General features: G+C 42.6%; 1 protein-coding gene across 6 annotated transcripts in view; it reads right to left on the bottom strand.

Annotated features, from left to right (window-relative positions):
- ogdha (oxoglutarate dehydrogenase a) overlaps positions 1-14093 on the bottom strand; it is a 71283-nt gene extending 57190 nt beyond the window's left edge. For 3 of the 6 annotated variants that reach the window (XM_082969329.1, XM_014174866.3, XM_014174868.3), the window contains exon 1: positions 10607-10721. The gene's annotated coding sequence lies outside the window, so the exon portion shown is untranslated. Of the gene's footprint in view, positions 1-9551; positions 9569-10561; positions 10579-10606; positions 10722-14075 lie in introns of those variants that run through there. The other 3 variants (XM_014174867.3, XM_045708711.2, XM_082969328.1) reach the window with 3 other exon arrangements.
- Between the last annotated feature and the right edge of the window lie 249 nt (positions 14094-14342).

The raw sequence follows: 14342 nt of genomic DNA, 5'->3' as shown, positions 1-14342 counted from the left end.
AATTGAGTTTAGAAGTACAACTGAAGCACAAAGAAATTGCAAACATTTAAAATCAACATTTACAAAACTCGGCAAGACAATTCTGCATTAACCTCTTACATCTAGACGTTCCGCTAGCGGAACACCTGCTCCAATATCCAATGATAGGCGTTGCGCGAATTACAAATTCCTCAAAAATACAAAAACTTCAATTTTTCAAACATATGACTATTTTACAGCATTTTAAAAGACAAGACTCTCCTTTATCTAACCACACTGTCCGATTTCAAAAAGGCTTTACAGCGAAAGCAAAACATTAGATTGTCAGCAGAGTACCCAGCCAGAAATAATCAGACACCCATTTTTCAAGCTAGCATATAATGTCACAAAAAACAAAACCACAGCAAAATGCAGCACTAACCTTTGATGATCTTCATCAGATGACACACCTAGGACATTATGTTATACAATACATGCATGTTTTGTTCAATCAAGTTCATATTTATATCAAAAAACAGCTTTTTACATTAGCATGTGACGTTCAGAACTAGCATACCCCCCGCAAACTTCCGGGGAATTTACTAACAATTTAGTAAATTACTCACGATAAACGTTCACAAAAAACATAATTATTTTAAGAATTATAGATACAGAACTCCTCTATGCACTCGATATGTCCGATTTTAAAATAGCTTTTCGGTGAAAGCACATTTTGCAATATTCTCAGTAGATAGCCCAGCCATCACGGCTAGCCATTTAGACACCCACCAAGTTTAGCCCTGACCAAAGTCAGATTTACTATTACAAAAGTTTGATTACCTTTGTTGTCTTCGTCAGAATGCACTCCCAGGACTGCTACTTCAATAACAAATGTTGGTTTGGTTCAAAATAATCCATTGTTATATCCAAATAGCAGCGTTTTGTTCGTGCGTTCAAGAGACTATCCGAAGTGTAAATAAGGGTCACGAGCACAACGCATTTCGTGACAAAAAAATTCTAAATATTCCATTACCGTACTTCGAAGCATGTCAACCGCTGTTTAAAATCAATTTTTATGACATTTTTCTCGTAAAAAAGCGATAATATTCCGACCGGGAAAGCGTGTATACGTACAAAGAGAGAGAAAATAAAAGCATGGGATCCCCTCGTGCACGAGCCTGAGTTTCATAGTACTGTAACTGGCCACTATCCAAACGCGCTACTTTTTTTCAGCCAGAGCCTGCAAAGCCACGATTCAGCTTTCTGAGAGCCCATGGGAGCCGTAGGAAGTGTCACGTAGCAGCAGAGATCCCCTGTATTGGATAGAGATAATCAAGAAGGGCAAGAAATGGTCAGACAGGGCACTTCCTGTAAGGAATCTTCTCAGGTTTTGGCCTGCCAAATGAGTTCTGTTATACTCACAGACACCATTCAAACAGTTTTAGAAACTTTGGAGTGTTTTCTACCCAAAGCTAATAATTATATGCATATTCTAGTTTCTGGGCAGGTGTAATAATCAGATTAAATCGGGTACGTTTTTTATCCGGCCGTGAAAATACTGCCCCCTAGCCATAACAGGTTAACACTGCATTAACACGACATCCCCGTTATTTGCAAGAGGAAGCGACGCAGGTACAGAGGACAAAGAGCCGGATGTCTGGTCAGGACCCGGAGAAGGCGAGTGGGACAGCTGCCGTTACAATACTACTCGCCAACGTGCAATCATTGGACAATAAATTAGACGAGGTACGAACACCCTACCAACGGGACATCAAAAACTGTTATATCCTATGTTTTACGGAATCGTGGCTGAATGACGACATGGATATTTAGCCATCAGGATATACGCTGCACCGGCAAGATAGAACATCACACTCCGGTAAGACGGGGGGAGGGGTGTCTGTGGATATTTGTAAACAGCTGGTGCACGAAATCTAAGGAAGACTCTAGATTTTGCTCACCCGAAATAGAGTAAATTGTGATAAATTGCAGGCCACACTACTTGCCTAGAGAGTTCTCAGCAATACTTTTCGTGGCTGTTTATTTACCACCACAGACAGATGCTGGCACTAAGATCGCACTCAGTCAGCTGTATAAGGAAATAAGCAAACAGGAAACCACTCACCCAGAGGCGGCGCTCCTAGTGGCCGGAGACTTTAATGCAGCGAAAATTAAATCAGTTCTACCAAATCTCTATCAACATGTTAAATGTGCAACCAGAGGGGAAAAAAATTCTAGATCCCCTGTACTCCACACACAGAGACGCGTACAAAGCTCTCATATGCCCTCCATTTGGTAAAGCCGACCACAACTCTATCCTCCTGATTCCTGCTTACAAACAAATATTAAAGCAGGAAGCACCAGCAAAATGGTCAATAAAAAAATGGTCAGATGAAGCAGATGCTAAACTACAGGACTGTTTTGCTATCACAGACTGGAACATGTTCCGGGATTCTTCCGATGGCATTGATGAGTACACCACATCAGTCACTGGCTTTATCAATAAGTGCAACGAGGACGTCGTCCCCACAGTGACAGTACGTTCATACCCCAACCAGAAGCCATGGATTACAGGCAACATTCGCACTGAGCTAAAGGGTAGAGCTGCCGCTTTCAAGGTGCAGGACTCTAAACCGGAAGCTTACAAGAAATCCTGCTATGCCCTGCGATGAACCATCAAACAGGCAAAGCGTCAATACAGGGCTAAGATTGAATCATACTACACCGGCTCCGACGCGCATCTTATGTGGCAGGGCTTGCAAACTATTACAGACTACAAAGGGAAGCACAGCCGCGAGCTGCCCAGTGACACGTGCCTACCAGATTAACTAAATCACTTCTATGCTCGATTCGAGGCAAGAAACACTGAGGCATGCATGAGAGCATAAGCTGTTCCGGACGACTGTGTGATCACGCTCTCCATAGCCGACGTGAGTAAGACCTTTAAACAGATCAACATACACAAGGCTGCGGGGCCAGACGGTTTACCAGGACGTGTGCTCCGGGCATGTGCTGACCAACTGGCAGGTGACTTCACTGACATTTTCAACATGTCCCTGATTGAGTCTGTAATACCAACATGTTTCAAGCAGACCACCATAGTCCCTGTGCCCAGGAACACAAAGGAAACCTGCCTAAATGACTACAGACCCGTAGCACTGACGTCCGTAGCCATGAAGTGCTTTGAAAGGCTGGTAATGGCTCATATCAACATCATTATCCCAGAAACCCTAGACCCACTCCAATTTGCATTACGCCCAAACAGATCCACAGATGATGCAATCTCTATTGCACTCCACACTGCCCTTTTCTACCTGGACAAAGGGAACACCTATGTGAGAATGCTATTCATTGACTACAGCTCAGCGTTCAACACCATAGTGCCCTCAAAGCCCATCACTAAGCTAAGGATCCTGGGACTAAACACCTCCCTCTGCAACTGGATCCTGGACTTCCTGACGGGCCGCCCCCAGGTGGTGAGGGTAGGTAGCAACACATCTTCCACGCTGATCCTCAACACTGGAGCGTGCTCAGTCCCCTCCTGTACTCCCTGTTCACCCACGACTGCATGGCCAGGCACAACCCCAACACCATCAAGTTTGCAGATGACACAACAATGGTAGGCCTGATCACCGACAACGACGAGACAGCCTATAGGGAGGAGGTCAGAGACCTGGCCGGGTGGTGCCAGAATAACAACCTATCTCTCAGTGTAACCAAGACTAAGGAGATGATCGTGGACTACAGGAAAAGGAGGACCGAGCACGCCCCCATTGTCATCGACGGGGCTGTAGTGGAGCAGGTTGAGCGCTTCAAGTTCCTTGGTGTCCACATCAACAACAAACTAGAATGATCCAAACACACCAAAACAGTCGTGAAGAGGGCACGACAAAGCCTATTCCCCTCAGGAAACAAAAGATTTGGCATGGGTCCTGAGATCCTCAAAAGGTTTTACAGCTGCAACATCGAGAGCATCCAGACCGGTTGCATCACTGCCTGGTACGGCAATTGCTCGGCCTCTGACCTCAAGGCACAACAGAGGGTAGTGCGTACGGCCCAGTACATCACTGGGGCTAAGCTGCCTGCCATCCAGGACCTCGATACCAGGCGGTGTCAGGCGAAGGCCCTAAAGATTGTCAAAGACCTCAGCCACCCCAGTCATAGACTGTTCTCTCTACTACCGCATGGCAAGCGGTGCCGGCGTGCCAAGTCTAGGACAAAAAGGCTTCTCAACAGTTTTTACCCCAATGCCATAAGACTCCTGAACAGGTAATCAAATGGCTACCAGGACGATTTGCATTGTGTGCCCCCCCAACCTCTCTTTTTACACTGTTGCTACTCTCTGTTTATCATGTATGCATAGTCACTTTAACTAGACATTCATGTACATACTACCTCAATTGGGCCGACCAACCAGTGCTCCCGCACATTGGCTAACCAGGCTATCTGCATTGTGTTCCACCCACCAACCCCTCTTTTTATGCTACTGCTACTCTCTGTTCATCATATATGCATAGTCACTTCAACCATATCTATATCTTTAACCATATGTACATCCTACCTCACATCAGCCTGACTAACCTGTCTGTATGTAGCCTCGCTACTTTTATAGCCTCGCTACTGTATATAGCCCGTCTTTTCACTGTTGTTTTATTTCTTTACTTACCTTTCTTCACCTAATACGTTTTTTGCACTATTGGTTAGAGTCTGTAAGTAAGCATTTCACTGTTGTACTCGGCGCACATGACAAATAAACTTTGATTTGATAAGTTTAACTTGATATACGTGGAGGAGACTTGATCTAGCTAGACCGATTGTTTAAAAAAGTATTGATAGGAGAGAATGCAATCGGATCATCATCTAATTGGCCTTCACATAACTCATAGAAATTCCACGCGCACGGGGATATTGGACATTTAAAGCAAGTCTACTGGAGGACAATTTATAACTGCATTTTTTCCAGTACAATATAAACTCAGCAAAAAAGAAACGTCCCTTTTTCAGGACCCTGTCTTTCAAAGATAATTCAGAAAAATCCCAAACTTCAGATCTTCATTGTAAAGGGTTTAAACACTGTTTCCCATGCTTGTTCAATGAACCATAAACAATTAAACAATTAATGAACATGCACCTGTGGAACGGTCATAAAGACACTAACAGCTTACAGACGGTAGGCAATTAAGGTCTCAGTTATGAAAACATAGGACACTAAAGAGGCCTTTCTACTGACTCTGGAAAAACACCAAAAGATGCCCAGGGTCCCTGCTCATCTGCGTGAATGTGCCTGAGCCATGCTGCAAGGAGGCATGAGGACTGCAGATGTGGCAAGGGCAATAAATTGCAATGTCCGTACTGTGAGACGCCTAAGACAGAGCTACAGGGAGACAGGACGGAGAGCTGATCATCCTCGCAGTGGCAGACCACGTGTAACACCTGCACAGGATTGGTACATCCCAACATCACACCTGTGGGACAGGAACAGGATGGCAACAACAACTGCCCGAGTAACACCAGGAACGCACAATCCCTCCATCAGTGCTCAGACTGTCCACAATAGGCTGAGGGAGGCTGGACTGAGAGCTTGTAGGCCTGTTGTGAGGCAAGTCTTGATCAGACATCACCGGCAACAACTATGGGCACAAACCCACTGTCGCTGGACCAGACAAGACTGGCAAAAAGCGCTCTTCACTGATGAGAAGCGGTTTTGTCTCACCAGGGGTGATGGCCAGATTCGCGTTTATCGTCGAAGGAATGAGCGTTACACTGAGGCCTGTACTCTGGAGCTAAATTGTTTTGGAGGTGGAGGGTCCGTCATGGTCTGGGGCGGTGTCACAGCATCATCAGACTGAGCCTGTTGTCATTGCAGGCAATCTCAACGCTGTGCGTTACAGGGAAGACATCCTCCTCCCTCATGAGGTACACTTCCTGCAGGCTCATCCTGACATGGCCCTCCAGCATGACAATGGCACGAGCCTTACTGCTCGTTCTGTGCGTGATTTCCTCACTGCCAGTGATTTCCTGCACTGTTACGCACTGCCAGCGAAAAGCCCGGATCTCAATCCCATTGAGCACGTCTGGGACCTGTTGGATCAGAGGGTGAGGGCTAGGGCCATTCCCCCCCCAGAAATGTCCGGGAACTTGCAGGTGCCTTGGTGGAAGAGGGGGGGGGGGGGTAACATCTCACAGCAAGAACTGGCAAATCTGGTGCAGTCCATGAGGAGGAGATGCACTGCAGTACTTAATGCAGCTGGTGGCCACACCAGATACTGACTGTTACTTTCAATTTTGACCTCCCCCCCTTTGTTCAGGGACACATTATTCCATTTCAGTTAGTCACGTCTGTGGAACTTGTTAACCTGTTGGGGCTAGGGGGCAGTATTTGCACGGCCGGATAAAAAAACGTACCCGATTTAAACTGGTTACTACTCCTGCCCAGAAACGAGAATATGCACATTATTAGTAGATTTGGATAGAAAACACCCTAAAGTTTCTAAAACTGTTTGAATGGTGTCTGAGTATAACAGAACTCATATGGCAGGCCAAAGCCTGAGAAGATTCCATACAGGAAGTGCCCTGTCTGACAATTTGTTCTCCTACTGTGGCATCTCTATCGAAAATACAGCATCTCTGCTGTAACGTGACATTTTCTAAGGCTTCCATTGGCTCTCAGAAGGCACCAGAAAGTGTAATGGGGTGTCTGCAGTCTCTGGGCTAAGTACAGCAGCTCTGTACAGTGACACTGGAGATGCGCATTCATGAGAATTCTCCAATTTTTTTTTCTTTCAGCCTTTGAATGAATACAACGTCGCCCGGTTGGAATATTATCTCTATTTTACAAGGAAAATAGCATAAAATTTGATTTTAAACAGCGTTTGACATGCTTCGAAGTACGGTAATGGAATATTTTGAATTTTCTGTCACGAAATGCGCTCGCGCGTCACCCTTCGAATACTGACCTGAACGCACGAACAAAACGGAGGTATTTGAATATAACTATGGATTATTTGGAACCAAAACAACATTTGTTGCTGAAGTAGAAGTCCTGGGAGTGCATTCTGAAGAAGAACAGCAAAGGTAATCCAATTTTTCTTATAGTAATTCTGAGTTTAGTGAGCGCCAAACTTGGTGGGTGTCAAATTAGCTAGCCTGTGATGGCCGAGCTATGTACTCAGAATATTGCAAAATGTGCTTTCGCCGAAAAGCTATTTTAAAATCTGACACCGCGATTGCATAAAGGAGTTCTGTATCTATAATTCTTAAAATAATTATGTTTTTGTGAACGTTTATCGTGAGTAATTTAGTAAATTCACCAGAAGTTTGCGGTGGGTATGCTAGTTTGGAACATCACATGCTAATGTAAAAAGCTGGTTTTTGATATAAATATGAACTTGATTGAACAAAACATGCATGTATTGTATAACAATGTCCTAGGAGTGTCATCTGATGAAGATCATCAAAGGTTAGTGCTGCATTTAGCTGTGGTTTTGGTGACATATATGCTTGCTTTGAAAATGGCTGTGTGATTATTTTTGGCAGGGTACTCTCCTGACATAATCTAATGTTTTGCTTTCGCTGTAAAGCCTTTTTGAAATCGGACAATGTGGTTAGATTAATGAGAGTCGTCTTTAAAATGGTGTAAAATAGTCATATGTTTGAGAAATTGAAGTTATAGCATTTGAGGTATTTGCATTTCGCGCCACGCGATTCCACTGGCTGTTGACTAAACATCCCACCTTGCCCAGGGAGGTTAAATTAGGGTCTAAACCATCTGACACAGATGGCTTTTTGGAGTCAAGTTTAAGGAGCTCCTTCAGCACCTCGGACTCAGTGACCACCTGCAGGGAGAAACTTTGTAGCGGGGCAGGGGAAAAAGAGGGAGGAGCGTCGGGCCTAGTCGCATTAGAAGGGGTGGGAGATGAGGAAATGTTGGACGGGCAAGTAGGCATAGCTGAGTCAAATAGGAATCCTAACTTAATGAAGTGGTTATTTAAAAAGCTCAGCCATGTGCTTCTTGTCAGTAACATCACATCAACTTTAAGGGACATAGGCAGCTGTGAGGAGGAGGGTTTATTCTTCAGCTCTTTACCCGTTTTCCAGAACTTCTTGGGGTTAGACCCACAGAGAGAGAACTGCTCCTTAAAGTAACTAACTTCGGCCTTCTGGATAGCGTGAGCACACTTATTTCTCATTTGCCTGAACGAGAGCCAGTTTGCCTGAGTATGCGTGTGCCGAGCCTTTCAACAAATGCAATTATTGAGGTGGAGTAACTCTGCAAGAACATGGTCGAACCATGGGCTTAATCTGTTTTGAATTTTCTTTATGGGGGCATGTTTGTTAACAATACCACTGAAAATGATTTTTAAAAAGGTCCAAGCTGATCATATACCATTTTACAGAGGCCAGTTCATGACGGAAGGCTTGCTCATTAAAATTTGACAAATCAGGACAGGTTGTTTCACTGAGCAGCCATTACGAACACAGGCTGTAAAACAGTGATCACAAAGGTCATTACAGAAAACACCAGACTGATTATTTGTGAGGATAACATTGAGGAGAGTAGCCTTTTCTGAGTGTTTGGAGTCACACCTTGTGGGATTGGTAAATAATCTGAGAAATATTTAGGGAGTCCCATTGCTTTAGGACTTGGTCAGGTGGTTTAAGCATGTCACAGTTTAAGTCACCAAGCAGGACAAATTCAGACTTAGTGTAGGGGGCCAGTAGAGAGTTTAGGGCATGTAAGGTACAGGCCGGTGCTGATGGAGGACGATAGCACCCAGCAGCAGGTAAGTTATTTGAAAGTTTAATGCATAAAACCAGCTAATCACATTTTTGGTGTACAGACTTGGTGGAGACAACCGAGCACTGAAGGTGATCCTTGGTAAAGATTGCCACTCCCCCACATTTGGAAGCTGTCTTGCCGAAAAACGTTATAAGCAGAAAGGTTAACGTCAGTATTCAAAACACTTGTCTCAGTAATGACCAACACATCTGGATTGGAGCTGTGAACACACTTTCCATTGATCCATTTTAAGTAATACGCTTCTAGTGTTAACGTGCAGGTCCAAAATAAAATACATACTGAACATAGTGTAATACAAATGGGCTAAATAACAACGGGATTTAAAATGTATAAAGTTGATATAATAGCAATATTATTATACATCATGTTTTGTTATTTTAATTACTGTTACCATAACTCCTGTAATCCTTCATTTTAATGCTGTTAAAAAATATATTGTCAATGCTATAATATTATTTGTGCTATTAAGGCTATTCACTTTGATATTGTTAAACAAAATTTAAAGTCTGCTAACATTTCGTAATAAAATGTTGTGTCGGCCATTTGTATATCTTTTATAATCTTTGCGTGACTTATATTTTGAAGGGAAATCGCCAAGGTCAGCGCTTTATTCTTGCAAGGTCTTGCTTATTCTTGCTGGCTTCTCAGAGGTCATAGCAGGTGTAGAATGACGCCTACGCAGAGTCCCTACTTCCGTTTTTCAGGGGAAACGGAAGTTGCAAAATACTTAGAGATATTAGAGAAATGAGATGGACACCACATTGGATATGAATGGAGAACCATAACGCCTCACCAAGCAGACTGTTGATCAATCGCGTTCACATCGTCATGCTGCGTCACTTGGTTGATAAGATAATCGTCAGGCACTCACTTCTCAAAGTCAGGCTATGGATCAAGAAACCTGCCCATTTTCCTCAAAAGTAGGTAATGTCACGCCCAATTGACTCCCATTCCCTCCTTGAAGGAGAGCTCGCTTTGTCTCAAAATCTCCCAGAATGCACCGCTCAGCCCGTGGCCGACGCATAGGCAAAGTACACAATGGGGCGGGGGCTTGTATGATTCAAATGAAGTTTCCCCATCTCCTCAAATGTATCTCTGACAGTAACCCTGAAAACCGGATGTTAGCGCTTTTGTGGAACCGCATAGGTTACCATACTTCAAACATTCTCCACTCCCCTTCATCGCCCAATGCGAACCCGCCCAAGTTATTTTCTGAGGAGCCCACTGGTTCTCTAAACGAAATCCCGGTTAAAAATAGTACCAGACCATGTACCAGTCGTCCTGCAAAACGTCAATCACTTTATCGTTTAAACATTGGTTTCCAAAAATATTTCTAGCTAACTAACAAGCTAGCAAATGTTTTATTCTCACAACTGTTGATCTGTATCTTCATATGAGTTATATAGTCTACTATATAACTTGACTATGTTATTAAACAAAGAGGCGAGGGACCTGCTTCAATTACATTCTCACTCACACCAGATAACTAGCTGGCTAACGATCAAGCTACTACGCTAGCTAACCAACGTCGTTACCTAGCTAACTTGTAGCCACTAACTATTAACGTTAGTTATCTACTATGACTGACCACAAAACATAACGTGTGAATGTTTCTAATTAAAAGATACAATTGGAAAATGTGGGAAAAAATATGACTTGCTAGTCTCTTTTGATTCGCTAGTTTAGCTAACGCTAACTAGCGAGCCAACTCCTCGAGAAACCCTGACGTTAGTTAAGCTAACGTACTTTATGGCAGCGACTGCTGTACCGGGTGTTCCTCGTTCAAACATCAAAAGCACTTACTTCAAATATCCAGTCGTTTAAAGATTTAAATCACGGCTCACCCACCTCTGTTCTGCCGCGTTGCCCTCTGTCTTAATGGAAATGACAGCGAGTAGCAACACCAAAAGCAACTGCGGTGTGAGAGAGACACCTATGTGAAGCTAGCCACAATGAGGATTGGCCACAGTAGTGCAATTTGCGGTGTGCCTTCAAAATAAAAGTTACTCATTGAAAGTGATGCAAATGATTAGAAAAAGTGGAATCATGCCATATTTGGACTAGAATATGCTAAACAAGGTTGGAGTGTTGTATAAATTCAACAAAAGATAATTAGTTAATTTGACAAAAGAAATCACACTGTGGCTGTGACTTCAGAATTGCATTGGGGGCATACTATTTCACTGCACAACCTTACCTATGGATTGTGACTCAATGAAAATAGGTATCATTCTACTCAGTGGCACACACAGAACACAACTGTGAACAATTTACACAAATATTAGCGTTGTAGCTCTTATTGCGGGACCTTTGATGTGGGAAATCATCTCCCCAGTCAGAATATTGTGCATATTGACATTCATATTGCACTGTACAGCATTACCTATGGATTGTGGATCAATGAAATGGGGTATCATTCTACTCAGTGACACCCACAGAACACAACTGTGAACAATTTACACAAATATTAGCATCGCAGCTCTTATTGCGGGACTCTAAAACCACTGTGAAATAAACCACAATCTTACCAGTTCTACCAGTCAACCTACTATTTTCAGTTTTATAGCTAATCTCATGCTATTCTACATATTTTGCGATGAGGTTGAGGGAAAATGTTGCTGTTTTAAAGCTAGAGATCCTATTAAATTACTAAACCCTCAAAGTACCAGAATGGGTTGAAAATGGCAGCCATATTGGTCAGAGAGAAATCCAAACCAGTCTATAAAGAGTTTATACAATGTTCTGTCTAAATAGCCTCTAAAATATATGTAACAGATCATGTCTCAATTTTTGTTTGTTTACTTGGAAAGCTGAGAGTGTTGAGATATGATACAATATCAGTACTTATTGCATTTACAACTTGTCTAAATCCTACAATCTACTGATTTCAGACAGTGTATGGCTGTGGATTGACTGCATTGTTTGAATGTAATGTCATATCGGAGGTTAATGTTATGGAATCATTCCTCTAAAACTGTCTGGCTAGCTAGCTAACAAATGTTACACGCCTCGGACTGAGACGTGGTCAGCAGATAATAAACCTGAATTAACAGGATAAAATGATGAGACAGAGAAACTTTGTTGGTGTTCAGTAGTAGGCACTCTCCAAGATTGATTAAACTATATTTTCTTCATATTTTTGTTGTCAAAATCAATTATAAATTACAACTCTATCGTAGTATTAAATCTTCCCATTCCATATTCCAGTATCCCCAAAAATAAATGGTCACAGGTTCAAAAACAATACTTCTACACATTCAAATTATGCAGTACATTCAGAAAAGATTCAGACCCCTTGACTTTTTCCACATTTAGCTATGTTACAGCCTTATTCTAATTTTTTTTTTTTAAATTGCTCATCAATCTACACACAGTATCCCATAATGACAAAGCAGAAACAGTTTGACATTTTTGCAAATGTATTAAAAACAAAAAAACAGAAATATCACATTTACACAAGTATTCAGCCCTTTACTCAGTACTTTGTTGAAGCACCTTTGGCAGCGATTACAGCCTTGAGTCTTCTTGGGTATAACGCTACAAGCTTGGCACTCCCGTATTTGGAGAGTTTCTTCCATTCTTCTCTGCAGATCCGATCAAGCTCTGTCAGGTTGGATGTGGAGCATCGCTGCACAGCTATTTTCAGGTCTCTCCAGAGATGTTTGATCGGGTTCAAGTCCAGGCTCTGGCTGGGCCACTCAAGGACATTCAGAAACTTGTCTCGAAGCTACTCCTGCATTGTCTTGGCTGTGTGCTTAGGGTCATTGTCCTGTTGGGAGGTGAACCTTTGCCCCAGTCTGAGGTCCTGAGCGCTCTGGAGCAGGTTTTCATCAAGGATCTCTCTGTACTTTGCTCTGTTCATCTTTCCCTTGATCCTGACTCGTCTCCCAGTGGCTGCCGCCGAAAAACATCCCCACAGCATGATGCTGCCACCACCATGCTTCACCGTAGGGATGGTATTGGCCAGGTGATGAGCAGTGCCTGGTTTCCTCCAGATGTGACGATTGGCAGTCAGACAAAAGAGTTCCATCTTGGTTTCATCAGATCAGAGAATCTTGTTTCTCATGGTCAGAGTCCTTTTAGGTGCTTTTTGACAAACTCCAAGCGGGCTGTCACGTGCCTTTTACTGATGAGTGGCTTCAGTCTGGCCACTCTACTGTAAAGTCCTCATTGGTGGAGTGCTGCAGAGATGGTTGAACTTCTGGAAATGTTTTTTTGGTACCCTTCTCCAGATCTGTGCCTCTACAAAATTATGTCTCAGAGCTCTACGGACAATTCCTTCAACCTCATGGCTTGGTTTTTGCTCTGACATGCACTGTCAACTGTGGGACTTTATATATTAACTGAATTTACCACAGGTGGACTCCAATCAAGTTGTAGTAACATTCCAAGGATGATTAATGGAAGCAGGATGCACCTGTGCTCAATTTCGAGTCTCACAGCAAAGGGTCTGAATACTTATGTAAATACGGTATTTATGTTGTTTATTTTTCATACATTTGCCCAAAAATCAAAAAAACTGTTTTCGCTTTGTCATTATGGGGTATTGTGTGTAGATTGATGAGGACATTTTTTTATTTAATCCATTTTAGAATAAGGCTCTAACGTAACAAAATGTGTAAAAGGGAAGGGGTCTGAATACTTTCTGAATGCACTGTATATAACTTACTGTACCATCAGTGTCAATCTCGAAAAAGATGTAAATTACTGGAGGCCTTTGCTACACAATGCTACAACCATTACACTATAAACCCCCAACATGTAAGCTAACATTGACCGAAACCAACTAGCCTAGGGCTAGCTAGAGCCCAGCCAAGCTAAATTCGGTAAGCATCATCTAGCGAACTGTTAAAAGTTATTTCTGTACAAATATCAACACTTTACCACATTTTATTGTCACATCACAAATATGAGCTAAAACGATGTTTTAAAAAAAGTACAAAAAGTTCAGACGCCAGCAGTCTATGGCTGTATCACAACCGGCCGGGATTGGGAATCCCATAGGGCGGTGCACAATTTGCCCAGCGTCGTACGGGTTTGGCCAGTGAAGGCCGTCATTCTAAATAAGAATTTGTTCTTAACTGACTTGCCTAGTTAAATAAAAGTGGGACTTTTTTTTTTAATCCTTTCTTACATATAAACCATTATCAACCTAGCACACCTCCATTACTTACAATGGGGAAAATACCAACAAGTTTTTCACTCAATTAAAACTCTCTCCAGTTGCCTTCAAACATCACCAAACTTATGGACTATGTACTTAACCATGTAACCTCAATATTTTGAGAGTCATATTGCACTTTTGTACATTACATACCTGAATTAACAGAATAAAATGATGAGATGGAGAAAGGTTAGAGGTGTTTAGTAGTAGGCATTCTCCAAGATTGAAGAAGAACCTCCAAGCAGTGTTGCCAACTCCTTAGTAAGGAAAGTAGCTATTGGCTGTCCTAAAAGTCGCTAAATGACGTCATCACACAATTTGCATAATTGGCCATGTGCATGTAATTGTGATGGACGCTGTAGGAGAGAGGAATAACATCGTGGGAGAGACAAAAAGTGAGTAAAAAACACCCTAAATATG

The sequence above is a fragment of the Salmo salar genome, chromosome 26 (assembly GCF_965601325.2).
Source record: "Salmo salar chromosome 26, fSalSal1, whole genome shotgun sequence".
Lineage (NCBI taxonomy): Eukaryota > Metazoa > Chordata > Actinopteri > Salmoniformes > Salmonidae > Salmo > Salmo salar.
This window is presented reverse-complemented; position numbering and strand designations above follow the sequence as displayed.